We start from the raw sequence: 14,540 nt of genomic DNA, 5'->3' as shown, positions 1-14,540 counted from the left end.
CGGTTCCTCAGTGGAACAGGCTTCCTCAGGAAGTGGTGGGCTCCCCTTCTTTGGAGGTTTTCAAACAGAGACTTGATGGCCATCTAACAGCAGTGCAGATTCTGTGAACTTAGGCAGATCATGAGAAGGAGGGCAGGACGGGTTGCCTCAGTGCTTAGTTCTTATGGCCCTTTTTTACACGCCCAGGGAAGTGCTGATAGCCACTTTGGGGTCAGGAAGCAATCCTGGAGGTTTTTTGTCATCTTCTAGGCATGGAACAGTGGTCACTGTGGGTGTGGAGACGTATTTGTGAATTTCCCGCATTGTCCAGGGGGTTGGACTTGATGACCCTGGAGGTACCTTCCAACTCTATGATACTATGATTCTTCCTTCAGTTAACACAATGAAGATCTTTATGCAGAGGTGGCAGCTGCTGCCAAAGCAACTTTTAAAAAATCTGCATAGCCAGTCAGATCCTCAACAACCAATTAGAAGCCCTGCTGGCTAAAAGCCCCATCTGGCCCCACCCACTTTCTAAAAACACTTGTGGGCACCAGGAAATGTGTTGGCAGGTCCCATGGGCCCCCTGTTGGGGACCCCTGCTGGAAAAGGACAGCCTTACCAAGGGTTCTGTGCCTTTGAATGCATTGTGTATGGAGCTGCCTTTGGACCCTTCAACAGGTCCAAATACAGTGCTCAGGTTGTTAAATGAAGAAGGAGTAGGTTTCTATACCCCACATTTCTCTACCTTCAGGCATCTCAAAGTGGCTTCTAATCGCCTTTCCCTTCCTCTCCCTAGAACAGGCACCTTGTGAGGTAGGTCAGTGGGGCTGAGAGAGTTCCGAGAGAACTTGTGACTGATCCTAGGTCACCCAGCAGGCTTAATGTAGAGGAGTGGGGAATCAAACCCGGTTCTCCAGATTAGAGTCCATCACTCTTAACCATTACACTACCCTGGGTCTCTGGGATATGCTATAATAAGCAGATTTTTGCCAGTGCTCAGAGCTGTACACTGGATTCCAGCTTTCCCGATACAGTTCAAAGTGTTAGTGCTGAGTTTTAAGGCTCTGAAAAGAAGACACCTAAAGACGCTTCTTCTCACGTACAAAATTAAAATCATTTCATTCTGTCAATTGTCTACCCCATTCCCAATTCCTCCCTTCCCTCCAATGGCTTCCCGCAATGCTTCCACCCCTGCTCCTAATTACTTCGTATCATCAACTATATCAATTTCTTATTATTACAATCTAAAGATAACATCATTTGACTTAATATTGATCTAAACATATCAAGTTTTGTTTCACATCCCAGTTCTTTTCCAGATATATTTTAAAGTCACTCCATTCTTGAAAAAACACGTCATCTTCTTTATTGTTCAACTTCTTCGTAATTTTGTCCATCTCTGCCATGAACAGAACTTTTTGAATCCAGTCTTCAATTTCTGGCACTTTCTCTGTTTTCCAAAATTGTGCATAAATCATTCTCGCTGTTGTGATTAAGTACCAGAATAAGGCCTTTAAGTTGTATTGACTTCTTCCATTTTCAATCCCAAAAGCAGAATTTCCGGTGCCTTTTTAAAAGAGCATTTCAGAATTTTTTGCATTTCCTTGTGGACTTTTGTCCAAAAGTCAACTGCTTTCTCACAAGTCCACCACATATGATAGAATGAGCCTTCATGGCTTTTACATTTCCAACACTTATTTGACATATTCTGGTTCATATTTGCAATTTTTTTCGGAGTCATGTACCACCTATACATCATTTTATAACAGTTCTCTCTAACATTGGTACAAGGCGATATCTTAATAGAATTTTTCCACAAATATTCCCAGGTTTCAATAGACACTTCCGTATTCATATTTATCGCCCATTTTATCATTTGCCCTTTTACGGTCTCATCTTCAGTATACCATTTCAGTAACGCTTCTTCTCACGTACAAACTTGACTGGTAGTTGAGATCATCACTGGAGGCCCTTTTCCTGCTTCCTCTACTTTCCAAAGGGAATCAGGTGTCAGCTAAAGAGAGGGGAAATCTTCTCTGGAAACATTCCATTTATGGGACTTCTTTCAGGGAGACATTTGTTCGGCACCAGCCAAAGCCCCTCTTAATTGTCTGAGCTCTTGGTAGCCAAATACGTTGCCCCACTCCTCTCCTAGCTTCTGTCTTCTTTTTTTTATCCTCTGCCATTGTGTTACAGGTTTTACTGCATGCTCCTAGAATTTGTATGTATCCCACTGTTTTGATTACTGTTGTAACAGTTGCAATTCCATTTTTATCTTTATTGTAATCTGCTTTACATTTTGGTCAGGTAGAAAGGTGGCATATAGGAAGGAAGGAAGGAAGGCAGGAAGGCAGGAAGGCAGGAAGGCAGGAAGGCAGGAAGGCAGGAAGGCAGGAAGGAAGGAAGGAAGGAAGGAAGGAAGGAAGGAAGGAAGGAAGGAAGGAAGGAATGTGGGAGGATACCTGTAGTGCTGTTCTTGCATTTTGCGGATATTTTGACAAAAGAAAAAGAAAAGAGCTGGATAAAATAAAAAAGTGGGCAAAAACAAATGGGTCATGGGCTTCTCTGCGGGCAGAGGCATGGTTCTGTACCCCCTGTTATTTTACACAAACTGAATAAGCACTCTAAAGGGGCAAAATGCAGGTCTTTTGTTAAAGTAACGGAATGGCACTGACGCATCAGCAGGAGACTGCTGATCATAACTGTTGATGTCGCTTGCTAATAGCCAATGGGGCCCTTTTCTCCTTAACCATATTCCAGACAGCAGCTGTAAGGGCAGCTCATCCTTTCAAAGAGCTGGATGTTCTGATGTTCTAGTGCAGGATGCTCACTGTTGAGGAAACACAACATCCCCGCAATAGGAGGAGGGCCTGGATTGTGTGTATCAAATAGATTGGCCCCACTGGTGGACCTCCTTCTGGCACCTGGTATTTTTGGCCACTGTGTGACAGAGTGTTTGACTGGATGGGCCATTGGCCTGATCCAGCATGGCTTCTCTTATGTACTAATGTGCACAAAACTGACCTCTGGAAATGCCCGTGTACTTACTGTTTCAAATTTTGAACATATCCAGTGCCCTGTAGAAAGGTCACCCTGGTATAAATGGGAATATTGACAGAGTGAGCGATTCAAAACAGCACATGAAAGTGTTTTCTTCTTCCATTAGGGTGAGAATAAACTATTGGCAAAAGAGGGTCTCTTCCTGGATTACCATGCATTGAATAAAGCCTGCAGTCTGCACTCAGCATCCCTGCTTATTAACACCAGCAGTGCTGGAAATGCTTTGTGATTCCGACATCTGCATTAAAACTGGATTTGGGATCAGTTTATAACCTGATGTGGATCAAGGGAAAAGATAAACTGTTGACTCTGTTGAGATGGATTCAGGATACTGTAAATGTCTCTTTGGGCTGCGCAATGCTCCTACAATGTTTCCTCATCATGGGGAGGGTTCACTGTGTCAAAGTGCATAATTTTTAATTCATAGTATTAGTGCTGTGCAGAAAAAGCTGGTCCATATGTTTATGATTATTTCTTTTTTTAAACAGATAATTTTTATTCATTTTTATAAACAGCAAAGATGTACAAAGTAAGCATGAGCATAGGCAGCTCTCAATGGCTTCATACATTTCATACAATTTGTCGGTATTATACAGTTTGAAAATTACCATAGATGCAGAGTTTTTATTACATCAGGTACTGTTTCTTTGGTAGATAGATGTACTAGTATGGGGTACCATATACATATAATGTCATTCTGACCACCTCTAGATAGATTTTGTTTCAGAGTATCTGAGATTTTCTCCATTATATAAAGGTTCCATAGCTTTTTGTTTATGATTATTTTTGATGACATATCATCTGAATGGCAAAGTTGCTGTGTTAAATAGCTGAACAAAAGAAATGATGCCAACCTCTAATGCTCCGTCATATTCTAAAACAAAAGATGAGTTTGACACATGTGGTAAGCATATAATCCCTTCCCCTAACTACCATCAACCTGAATGATTGCTTTTTTAAAAATGAATTCAGGTTTTTAAAATTTGATTTTGCAGTCTTGTTATGTTTGCTTTCTATTAACATTTGAATAAGCCTGTTTGCCTAGTGTGCTCATTGACAGAATTTTAAATTCTCACTGTACATGTATTCACATACAAGTCAGATTTTGAAAGACATAACCTTCAAGGTACGGTAGTAACTAGAAGTACAAAATAATAACAATGACACTGCAGATCTTCGACTGGGGTAAGCACTTGAACGGTTCTAATTATGAAAATGTTCTGCTCTTCCTTCTCCATCTTTGTCATGAGCAGAGCAACAAGGTTCTCTCTCTTTCTATTTGATGCTAACAACAATCTGAAATACATGAAATGGAGAGAGAATTACTAGCCAAATGTCATTCTGGCTGCTGTTCTAAGAACACTTTCTTGGGAGTAAGCCCAATGAAATAAAATGGAGTAGATCTCCTTCAGAGAACTTCATTGTAGGGTAGGGGTTTGAATTCAGTTCTCCTCATACAATGAAACCTGCTGGAGAAAATCTGTTCTGCAGTTCTGAGCCCTCAACCAGTGGACTTCCACAGGAAAATAAAGCTACCACCAATTAACATTTCAGAAGTCTGCGATTGCAAATAATTTCATTCAGCAGTATCAGTTCCTCACATGTGGTACATTTTGCTCACAGTTGCACTATGTCATGGTATTATTTTGTTTTTAAAAACCTACATAAGCAGTTGTTGCGAATTCATGTTTCACTCATAAGAATGAAAATGACTGGAAATTTAAAAGGTCGCTACCCAGAGGCAGGCAATGGCAAACTACCTCTGTTAGTCTCTTGCCTTGAAACCCCTCTGGGGTTGCCTTAAGTCAGCTGTGACTCGACAGCACTTGTACCCTTTTCAGAGGCAGCCCATCCATTAGATGGGCCTGGGGTGCCAGTTTCCTAGGGTGCCAGTTACAGGAGCAACAAGCTTGCCCTCCCACAGCATCATGGAATCCGCTGCAGTATGTGGCACTGCACCAGGGCACATGGTTGGTAGATGAGGCCTTCCCCCTGTCACCATGTCTGGGAGGTATGGTGGAGCCCCAGCACAGCCACACTGTGCTGAGCCGCTCAGTCAGCAGAGGGGGTCTTCCCCCCTTTCTAGAGTCAGTGTCAGATGTGCAGTAAACCACAGCCCTGGCTCCATTGAGGCTGGCCTGAGTGGGGGGGGTGGCTTCCCTTTGAGGGGTGGAGCAAAGTCATCGGCCAAACCTCCTTGAGCTGGCCCTCACCGTTCGCATCCGCCTCTGCCACCAAATAGAGAAGTGGCCCCGAGATACCATGTGTGAGAGCTCAACAGCACAGCTCAGATCTTTGGACAGCAAGCCAAGTTGGGTTAAGGGCCTCATCCATAGAACAAATTCATAAACGTTACAGAGAAAAAGAATTTATCTTTCCCCCCTTTTTGGCGCTGGGTTGTTTGCTCAGGTTTTGTGTTTTCTGGGAGCCAGAGATTGTTTACTGTGCGCCTCGTGAACGGCGTTGAGAAAGTAATGTCATGCCTTATGGGTTTACTCAGATAAGACAAATATTTAATCAGCGATGCAAACGTGTTAATTGAATGCTGACCCTCTTTATTCCAAACAATGACAAGAATGTCTTCTTTAATAATTGAATAATTCGATTCTGCATCATTTACTTTGGGGCTTTCCCAACACTGCAAGCTGTGTGCTGATACCGTGGCTGGCTCTTGGACGAGAATTTTGCAGCTAACACTTAACGCACGTTCAGCGAGAGGCATGTCTTTTATGCCAGACCAGTGGTAGCCAAAAAGAGCAGATGGCTTGTACAAGTCTCAAGGCTGAGTCACCAGCAACATGTTAGGGAGGCTCAGTGGAAATCCTAGTCGTAAGAAGCTTTCAAAGCAAGAGAACGGCCTCTTTGGCTGAGATCATACGCACAATTTTACCCGACATATGTGTGAATGCCGGGCAGATTTAAAGGGCGCGATCAGACAACAACATCTGGGAAGCGCCCCGCAGCCATCAACAACCCATTCTGCTCCGCCACAGAAGCAAAGTTAAAAGACAACGGGGAAGACCCAGTAGTAAACGGGTTGCGACGGGCCACAGACGGACTTTCCCATGTCTGATCGCTCCAGCGTGCTCTCATGGCATCGGGAAGGTCTGATCAGGCCATCCTGACTCTGTACCATTGGGTTTTTTTCCCCCTTCGCAGTATGCGCATCATCGCAAACTCCATAGGGAGCCCTCAATGCAGAGGTGCGATTCATCGATCCCTCGGTTAAGCACATGGGAGAGAAACGGCACCAAAAAAAAGACACCCGCAGTTGCATCTGATCACGCACAGACAGACTGCGCCCGCAGCTTCAAAGGGTGGTGTGATCTTGCAACTGCGGGTCAAGTTCTTCCAGAAGAAATAGCCTCGCTCCCCCCCCCCATTTTTTCTGGTGTGTGTGACCACAACCTTTGACATCTTTTTGCTATGTCTTTTCTAGGGCATTGCGGGGCACAGTTTCCTAGTTATGCAGTGTCTGGCAGCTGAACTTTTTCTCTTTGGCATGGTCGATGGCCTCTTACCAGAGGTTTAAGCAAGGCTGCTGCTAGGCTTTGCCATGCTACAGCTGAATACCAGGCCAATGCAATCAAAACTGTACAACTGTCTGGGATAAAGTCCTAGAAGGAGGGCGCTGGCCTGGCTCGCGTCACCAAGACATAGATGGGCAATGAGGACAACTGTGGCCAGTTCCACATCAGCACAGGTTTGATTGCGGAAGAGAAGTCACAACTGTTCATCAGAACTGCATCTCCCTTGGCAGGTTTTCTTTCTGGCCAGGTGCCAGTTTTCAGTGTTGTTGAGTGGTTTTTTTGTTTTTGTTTTAATCTGGTGCTGAGTACTTGAAAAAGATTGGCGATCCCCCACACCTTCCTTGCATGAGCTTGTAAAGATGCTTATAGACCTGATGTTGAGGACGCTCTGGGCATTTAGTACTTGGCTGATAGGAATGCCTCAGCTAAAGCCTTACTATCAGGGGTTCATGGCTGCCTTTTTTTTTAGTATTTGTGTGTGTGCGTATGTGTGTTGTGTGTATGTGTGCTTGCATGCCTGGAAGTCATGGTGTCTTCTGTTGACCCCTAGTGGGGCTTGGACGTTTCAGAGAGGTGGTTTGCTATTGCTTGCCTCTGTGCCCTGATATTCCTTGGAGGTCTCCCATCCAGGTACTTGCCAGAGTTGGCCCTGCTTAGCTTCTGCGATCTGATGAGATCGGGCTTGCCTGGGCTATCCAGGTCGGGACCTGGCTGCCTTAATAGCCATGGGGGCTAGCCTATATTCTAAGGCTTCCATCCCATTTTGTGTTTTGAAATGTTTAATATACCGATGTTGGGGTCAACAGTCTCTTTATCACAGACAGATCCCATTGCCGTCTGCTAAGTTTTTAACTGATAACAACCCTGAACCTCTGCAGGGGTAGGGCATCTAGTGGGTTGTTCTGCCCCCAGAAGTTGATGCTCCACATGATTTCCGAACAACTGTGGGGGATTCTACTGCTGCCGCAACTGATAGTCATTGTTGTACACCATATTGAATGGAATTTTAATGGGAAAGCTGGATAAAATTTAAAAAAAATTAAAAACCGTTATTATATTTCTATTTAACTTTCGATTCCATTGTTATACCATAGTTCTTACAAGGTGCTAAGTGTGGTTTGCAGGGTTCTCCCCAACTCCATTTTATAGATGCAATACCCCTATGCAGTAGGTTAGGTCAAGAGACAGGGACTGTCCAGATTCACCCAATGGTCTTCATGTCTGAGCAGAGAATTCTCCCAGTACCTAGTCCAACATTCCATCCACTACACTGGCTCTCATGCTTATGTGGGCCTCCTAGCAGCCTCCCACCTGGTAAGGTCTGCACCTGCTTAACTTCAGGAGTTTCAGAATCCCTAGAGTTCCCAGACATTTCATACCGTTGGCTGTATGAAGAACTCGACAGGAAGTGATCACAGGAGACAGGGGAACCAATCTCCCATTGATTGGTATGCTTAAAAGCAGCTAGTGGGTGGGAGTAATTCCTATTAGGGCTGTTAGTGGGGGGTTGTACACCCTTTCCCCCTTTAGTGCATATTGTACAGGTACACCCAAGCTGGTCTTTACCCCATGGGGAAAATATACAAAATTTCTGTAACAGAAACCATATAGTTTGAAAATGTTCAAAGCCTTTTTGTTTCTCCAACCATTGATCAAGGATGTGTGTAGTCATTCCAGATCCAAACACAAGCACAGAAATCGGTTCTGGGCATCAGGTTCAGCATCAGATGGATCTATGGTCATCTGGTTCAGCATCAGATGTATCTTCCCTCCCTTTCTTCCTTCCTTCCTTCCTTCCTTCCTTCCTTCCTTCCTTCCTTCCTTCCTTCCTTCCTTCCAAGTTTCCTTCTGAAATGATAGGCTTGGAAGTCTGTAGGTAAAATGACAGAGGCCAGAAAGGTCTGAGTAGAATTTCCAATGGTTTAGACTCGGCATAGCTCTCAGCCCTTCTCACAGGATCAAAGCAAATTGTGCAAATGTATTCAAATTAGCTTCATTTGCTTAATTTACATCTGTTGCAGAATTTGGGTTGCCTGGGTATACATATATTTGTTCATAGTAAGCATAACGGGGGACAGACAGAAAAAATGTTTGGTTTGGTTTGGTTTGGTTTGGGCTAAAAAGGCATTGTGCAATTCTGTTGCGATGCTCAGAGAGACGATTGGATCAGAAGGGCCTGGATTTACTTAGCTTTGGAACCAACACTGCTTAGGTCAGAGGTAAGCAGTGTAAGGTCTAAGATTCTGGACAGTGAAAGCTTGCCCCATGGCCTGCACAGTCCCACACTGCCCCCATGTGGTGATTTGTCCATGACCCGGCATTCCAGGAGGAAAAGGGGAGTTATTGAAACCTGTGAGTTATTTTATTTATTTATTTATGTATTATTTCAAACAATGATTAGATGCCTTTGTACTTACAATACATAAAAGACCAGGAATTAAAATCACATTTTAAAACTATTGATATAGAAGAACCATAAAATGTCATTCTAAATAAATTCTAAATAAATAAATTCTAAATAAAACCGTATTCAGCAGCCTCCTAAAGATGGAGAGTGAGGGGACCAGGCGTACCTCCTGGGGGAGGCTGTTTCGTAATGTTGGAGTTGCCACTGAAAAGACCCTCTCTCTCTCGTGCCCACCAGATGAGCTTCTTTGGTCAATGGGCCAATCAAGAGGACCTTTCTCTGTGACCTTAATCCCTGGGCGGGAATGTAGGGGGGAAGACGGTCCTTCAGATACCCCACTCCTGGGTCATGCAGGGCTTTAAAGGATAAAACCAGCACTTGTTTCTGATCTAGCTACCTGCGGTGGCATCTGAATAATAGTTGCCTCCATATAAATGATGTGATGTTTATGAAGAAGTCTCCAAAATTTTCACCTCCCAGAGGAACCAAACTTATAAACCTCGACATGAACTGCTAAGCAAACCTGGCTTCAAGTAGTTCAAAAAATGCAGAGGAGGGATGTTATCATTTACAGATCAATAAGGCAATGATCCTTAACGGAATTATCTGGAATAACTACTATTTTCTAGTTCAGTGCTTACAGATATTTATATAGATTAGAGTCTGCAGTCTCCCTAAATAAGAAATCATGAACAAAAGCCAGGTTTAAGAAAATAAGCTGATGTCCCCATTAGAGATGTAAAATTTCCAGAAATGATGGCACCATAGGGGGGAAATGTTAATTTCGGGGGGGGGGGATACAGGCGGGGGGGGGGGGGGATACAGAAATGTTTGACAAATAGAAAAATACGCAATACTTAGATTTTTCTATTAAACCTAAACTTATTTTACTATCTTAACAATTTAAAATACATTATTTATAACTTAGCTTATAAAATGGTACTATTTGGCATATTTATGCAATTGAAAAGTATAAACATTTTGGTTTTCTATAAGAAAAATTGAAAGTATACACAAATTCGAAAGAGAGGATATATGTCTTGTTTTTTGCTATCTGAGAGGCAGAAAAGAAAGCTGAAGGTAGGAAACAAATTCTGTAGTTTACAAAAAAGAATGTATGTTATTTGGGCATCACTATTTTCTTTTTTGTTAGTATTTGTGTGTGTGCGCGTGTGCACGTGCCTGGAGGTCATGGCTGACTTCTGGCATCCTCTAGTGGGGCTGGGAAGCAAGGACGTCCAGAGAGGTGCTGCTTGCTGCCTGCCTCTGCGCCCTGGCCCTGGTATTCCTTGGAAATCTCCCATCCAAGTACTTGCCAGGGTCGGCCCTGCTTAGCTTCTGCGATCTGATGCCCGGGTTATCCAGGTCAGGGGTTGGGCATCAACATTTTCATACAATAGATGGGACTGCCAGCAAATTTGGATATCAAATTAAACTTCATTAGGCTTGCCAAATGTGCCCGGGGGGCGGGTAACCCCCCGCTTCGGAGCCCCCGATTCCCGCCCCGCCGGAATCGGGGCTCGGGGGGAACCTCGCCCCCGAAGCTGCGGCACCAGAGGTGACGCAGCCACGTTGCCGACGTTGGGGGCGTGGTCAAGCTCGTCGGGGGGGAAAACCATATGTTCCCCTCCAACGAGCTCGGCCATGCCCCCAACGTCGGTAGCGTCTGATGTCACCCGCCGGTGAGTGAAAATTATTTGGCAACCCTAAACTTCATAAAACTGAAAACTTTGAACTCTTTAATAATGTTTAATAATAATCATTAAACACATACTAACAGAAATGAATGTAAAAGTAATTTCCATTTAAACAAAAAAGTTATTGAAAATATGTTGTGTTTTTCTATAGTATCCATAAGTCTTTATCTAATGTCTTATGTAAACATTTTCATGCTACATATTTTGAGTAATGTCTTGTCTTTAAAAACATTTCACTTATTCCAAAGGAAAACAAAATCCACAGGAGTTTTTCACTGCTACCCAGATTTTCTGTTTTTCCATCAGAAAAACTGAAAAAAGTCCTCTGTGTGGAGAGTGGTTTTGCTTCATATTTTTCCTGGGTTTTTTTCCCCCTGAGCCTTCACATTTGTTCTACTGCTGGATTCCTTTTCTTGTCCCTGCCCCACCCCGAGCAGTAAATATATCACCTGCATTTATGCACATCTGGATTTGTAATTATTCTCTGTTAGCATCCTTTAACTGGGCTTTTAAAAGTGTATGGAGGACCTTGAGCAGGCAAACACGGCTGCATTGTGAAAGGCATGCCAGTCCTATTCACATTCATTCATTCCACTGATTTAGTTTCCACAAACTAGTTAAAGGAACAATCTGTCCTCAGAGGACGACACTTGACTGCTAGCTTGCATGCACACCGCTTAAATCTCCTTGATTTTAATGGGGTGCCTAATGATATGCAAAGCTCTTTCAGGAATCTAGGGAAAAATTAGCAGAGGTTGTGGAGTTCTGGTGCCCATCACGAACTGGTCTAGGAGGGCTTCGTCGAGATTTGTGAATTCACAATTGAGGGCCAGATGGCGAAGGTCTGCCACGAAGTCGGCGGCCATCTCGTTGGACTTTTGTTGGCGCATGTAGAAGTCCACATGGTGTGCCATCTTCGTGGGTTGAGGCCAGGGGTCATTTCGTAGAAAAAGAGCTAGGGGAACTCATTAGCATAACTCATTAACATATGCCACACCCCCTGACATCAGGGGCCCGGCGGTGGACCTGCAAGGCCAGCGGGAGTGCGAGGAAGCCCCGCCAAGGCCCTCCCTGACCCCAGGCAGGCAGGGGTGGGGAAAGGCGGGGAGGAAGGAACTTACCCTCCGTCTTCTCCTGCCTCCTCCTGGCTGAATGAGGGTCGGAAGCGGGGTGGCCGGAAGCAGGGGGCGGGGCTTCGTCATGTGCCCCACCCCCCTGCACCTCACCCAGGGGAACTGCGTTCCCCCCCGAAATGACCTCTGGTTGAGGCACAAAATGGTTGGTGAGCACTTTGATGAGGTTGTCGTATGTGGCCGCTTCCAAGGTGATTGGCGCGATGAGGCCCTGGACTAGTCTCAGTCTTGTGATCCCACAGGCACTGAGCAGGAGAGCCTTCTTCTTGGCTGCCTCCTGGATGCCCTGGAACACTATGTAGTACTTGAGCCGCTCCACCCAGGCTTCCCAAAGCTCTGGGTGAGCAGGGTCAAATTCTGGCAGATGTCCTGGAGTGGCAGCCATGGTCCCGGTAGCCATGCGATGCGCTTGGCTCGGTGCGCGGTGCGGTGCTGGAGGGTGCTGGGCTGGCTCAACAGGATCCCATCCTCATCGCCACTGTTAAATAGTGGGTTCCATGGATGAACAGACTCCCAGTTTAGTGATCAGCTCTACTTTATTTAGTGATTTCAGCAAGAACAAGATTGTAGACCAGAGCCTCAGCCCGGTTATACTGTATGCAGTGGCCACACCCCAATACACCCCACTCCCAACGATAGGCTATTTACAAAGCTTTAAATCTTAATTGGTTACTGCCAGGATCCTGTTGATCTATTGTTATTTGGCTCCAAGCTCACCCTGACTCTGGCCGCACATTCCTGCAATGTTTCAGTCCCAATACATAACAGGGTTCATCCAGTCTGGTACTGATAATCCATCAGTGGGTCTTCTAGGTCTTACACCCCATCCTTGCCATTTGAGGGATTTGTTGGTTTTGACTTCTTTGGAGCAGAAATTGCATTGTGTAACTGGAGGTGCTGGGGATCCAACCTGCAGTCTCAGATTAGTTTGCCTTATACCAAGCCAGACTGGTGGTTCACCTAGATTAGTGTTGTCTTCTCTGACCAACTGCAGCTCTCCAAGGTCTTCTCCAGCTTTCCTTCGTGAGTTCATAGTTTTTAAAACTGGCGATGCTGGGGACTGAGCCAGGGACTTTGTGCATGCAAAGCACATACTGTACCACAGAGCTGCAGCCCTTTCCCTCATACATGCAAAACAGTGGTGGTGGTGGTATAGTTGTAATTGTTGGAAGAGCCTCAGCCTCCAAGACACAAGTGACCAGAGAGTTACAGATAGACAGGCAAACGCTAAGCATCTTCCTGTTTACTCTTTTGTCACTGAACCCTTTGATGAGCAGATTGCTACTCTGAGGGAAAACAATGTCCTTCCATTTTCTTCCTCTCTCTCTCTTGTACACAAACAAAGAAGGAGGACACGTTTCTCCATCTTTGGCACCATGGATGCAGAATGCCTCTCTGCATCCATCCCTTGCTAGTTAGAATAGGAACTGACCCTATCTCAAGCTATACTATCTAGAATGTATTTCCTAAATAAAGTTCTTATTTTATTTTAAACTGACAAGTAGCTCTGTGTAACTTTATAGTCTTACAAGCATACGCTGAACAAAGGACCTCTGCTGCATTCTGAGCATTTAGAGCACTCTGCAAAAATGTGTAGCAAGGATTCTGGACTAACATACCAGCTCTCCCAATAGTAATAAGGTAGGGTTGTCACAGGGGGTGGGAGATCTCCCCAGGTCCTGTTGCTTGCTGCCACTCCAGTGACTGGCAAGAGAAAAATGAAGTTAAACATTGCCATCATTATAATGCTGTTGTGCCAACAGCACCACCCCCATGTTCCCCCCAAGACTCCTGCAAGTTATAATAGGGTGAGAACTATAACAGTGATGTATCTTGCTTATTGTAGCAGTAGTATGAGCAGTATTTTTTCAGAACCAGTAGCCTTCCCACATTGCCCTTCCAGAGAGAGTCTATGTAGTGGTTAGAGCATCATTCCAGAACTGGGCATTGTAACCAGTGTTCCCTCTAAGCTGAGTTAGTGTGAGCTAGCTCACAAGTTTTTAGCCTCCGGCTCACACATTTCTGTCCTAGCTCAGGAAGGATGGCTCCAGAGTAAACTAATTTATGCAGTAGCCAAATCGCTCACTCACAACTTTAATGCTGGAAGCTCACAAAGCAGAATTTTTGCTCACAAGACTCCACAGCTTAGAGGGAACATTGATTGTAACAAAGTTACTTGGATAAATCATAAGGGATTGTGGTCTATACAGCTGTGTTTGATGTGCTGAAATTTGGACCTTACTATGTAATTTTTGCATCATTTAGTCATGTAAACACTTATGCTTTGCTTAAATTCTGTTTTATATTTCTGGTTGGTTCTACAACACAAATCCTATTTTATTGTTTATTAAATGTCCCATCCTGTTGACTGTATAGACTCACTCTGTGTAGTCCACCTTGAGTCCAAGTGAGAAAGGTGGACTATAAATAACATAAGTAAATATATGCATAGTTTAATGCTTACCTCCAAGTACAATGATCATTTTCATGCATGCAAGAGGGGGTGATTTTCACAATTTCCCCCTCTCTTTGCACAGCAGACTTCCATGGGGGGGGTCACGCTGTTCCTGTGGGTACCCTGTCCCCCAGAAGCAGCATTTTGGAGGCATTTTGAGCTACAGCAGGAGGGATGGAACACAGGAGTTATAATCCACTGATGGAAATACTTTCATCAGTGAAGATTTTTGACAGGATCCAAGTCATAGAATTGATCTTCAGGAGAAGATAAGGG

The 14,540-nt window shown here is 44.4% G+C and overlaps 1 protein-coding gene across 1 annotated transcript in view; it reads left to right on the top strand.

Moving 5' to 3' along the window:
• Positions 1–14,540, top strand: part of PKNOX2 (PBX/knotted 1 homeobox 2) — a 184,042-nt gene that overhangs the window by 133,770 nt on the left and 35,732 nt on the right. The gene's annotated exons all lie outside the window — the stretch shown is intronic.

Source organism: Gekko japonicus, unplaced genomic scaffold (assembly GCF_001447785.1).
Source record: "Gekko japonicus isolate JY-2015 unplaced genomic scaffold, Gekko_japonicus_V1.1 scaffold751, whole genome shotgun sequence".
Classification (NCBI taxonomy): domain Eukaryota; kingdom Metazoa; phylum Chordata; class Lepidosauria; order Squamata; family Gekkonidae; genus Gekko; species Gekko japonicus.
Note: the sequence above shows the minus strand (reverse complement) of the source record. Positions and strands in the feature narration are given on the sequence as shown.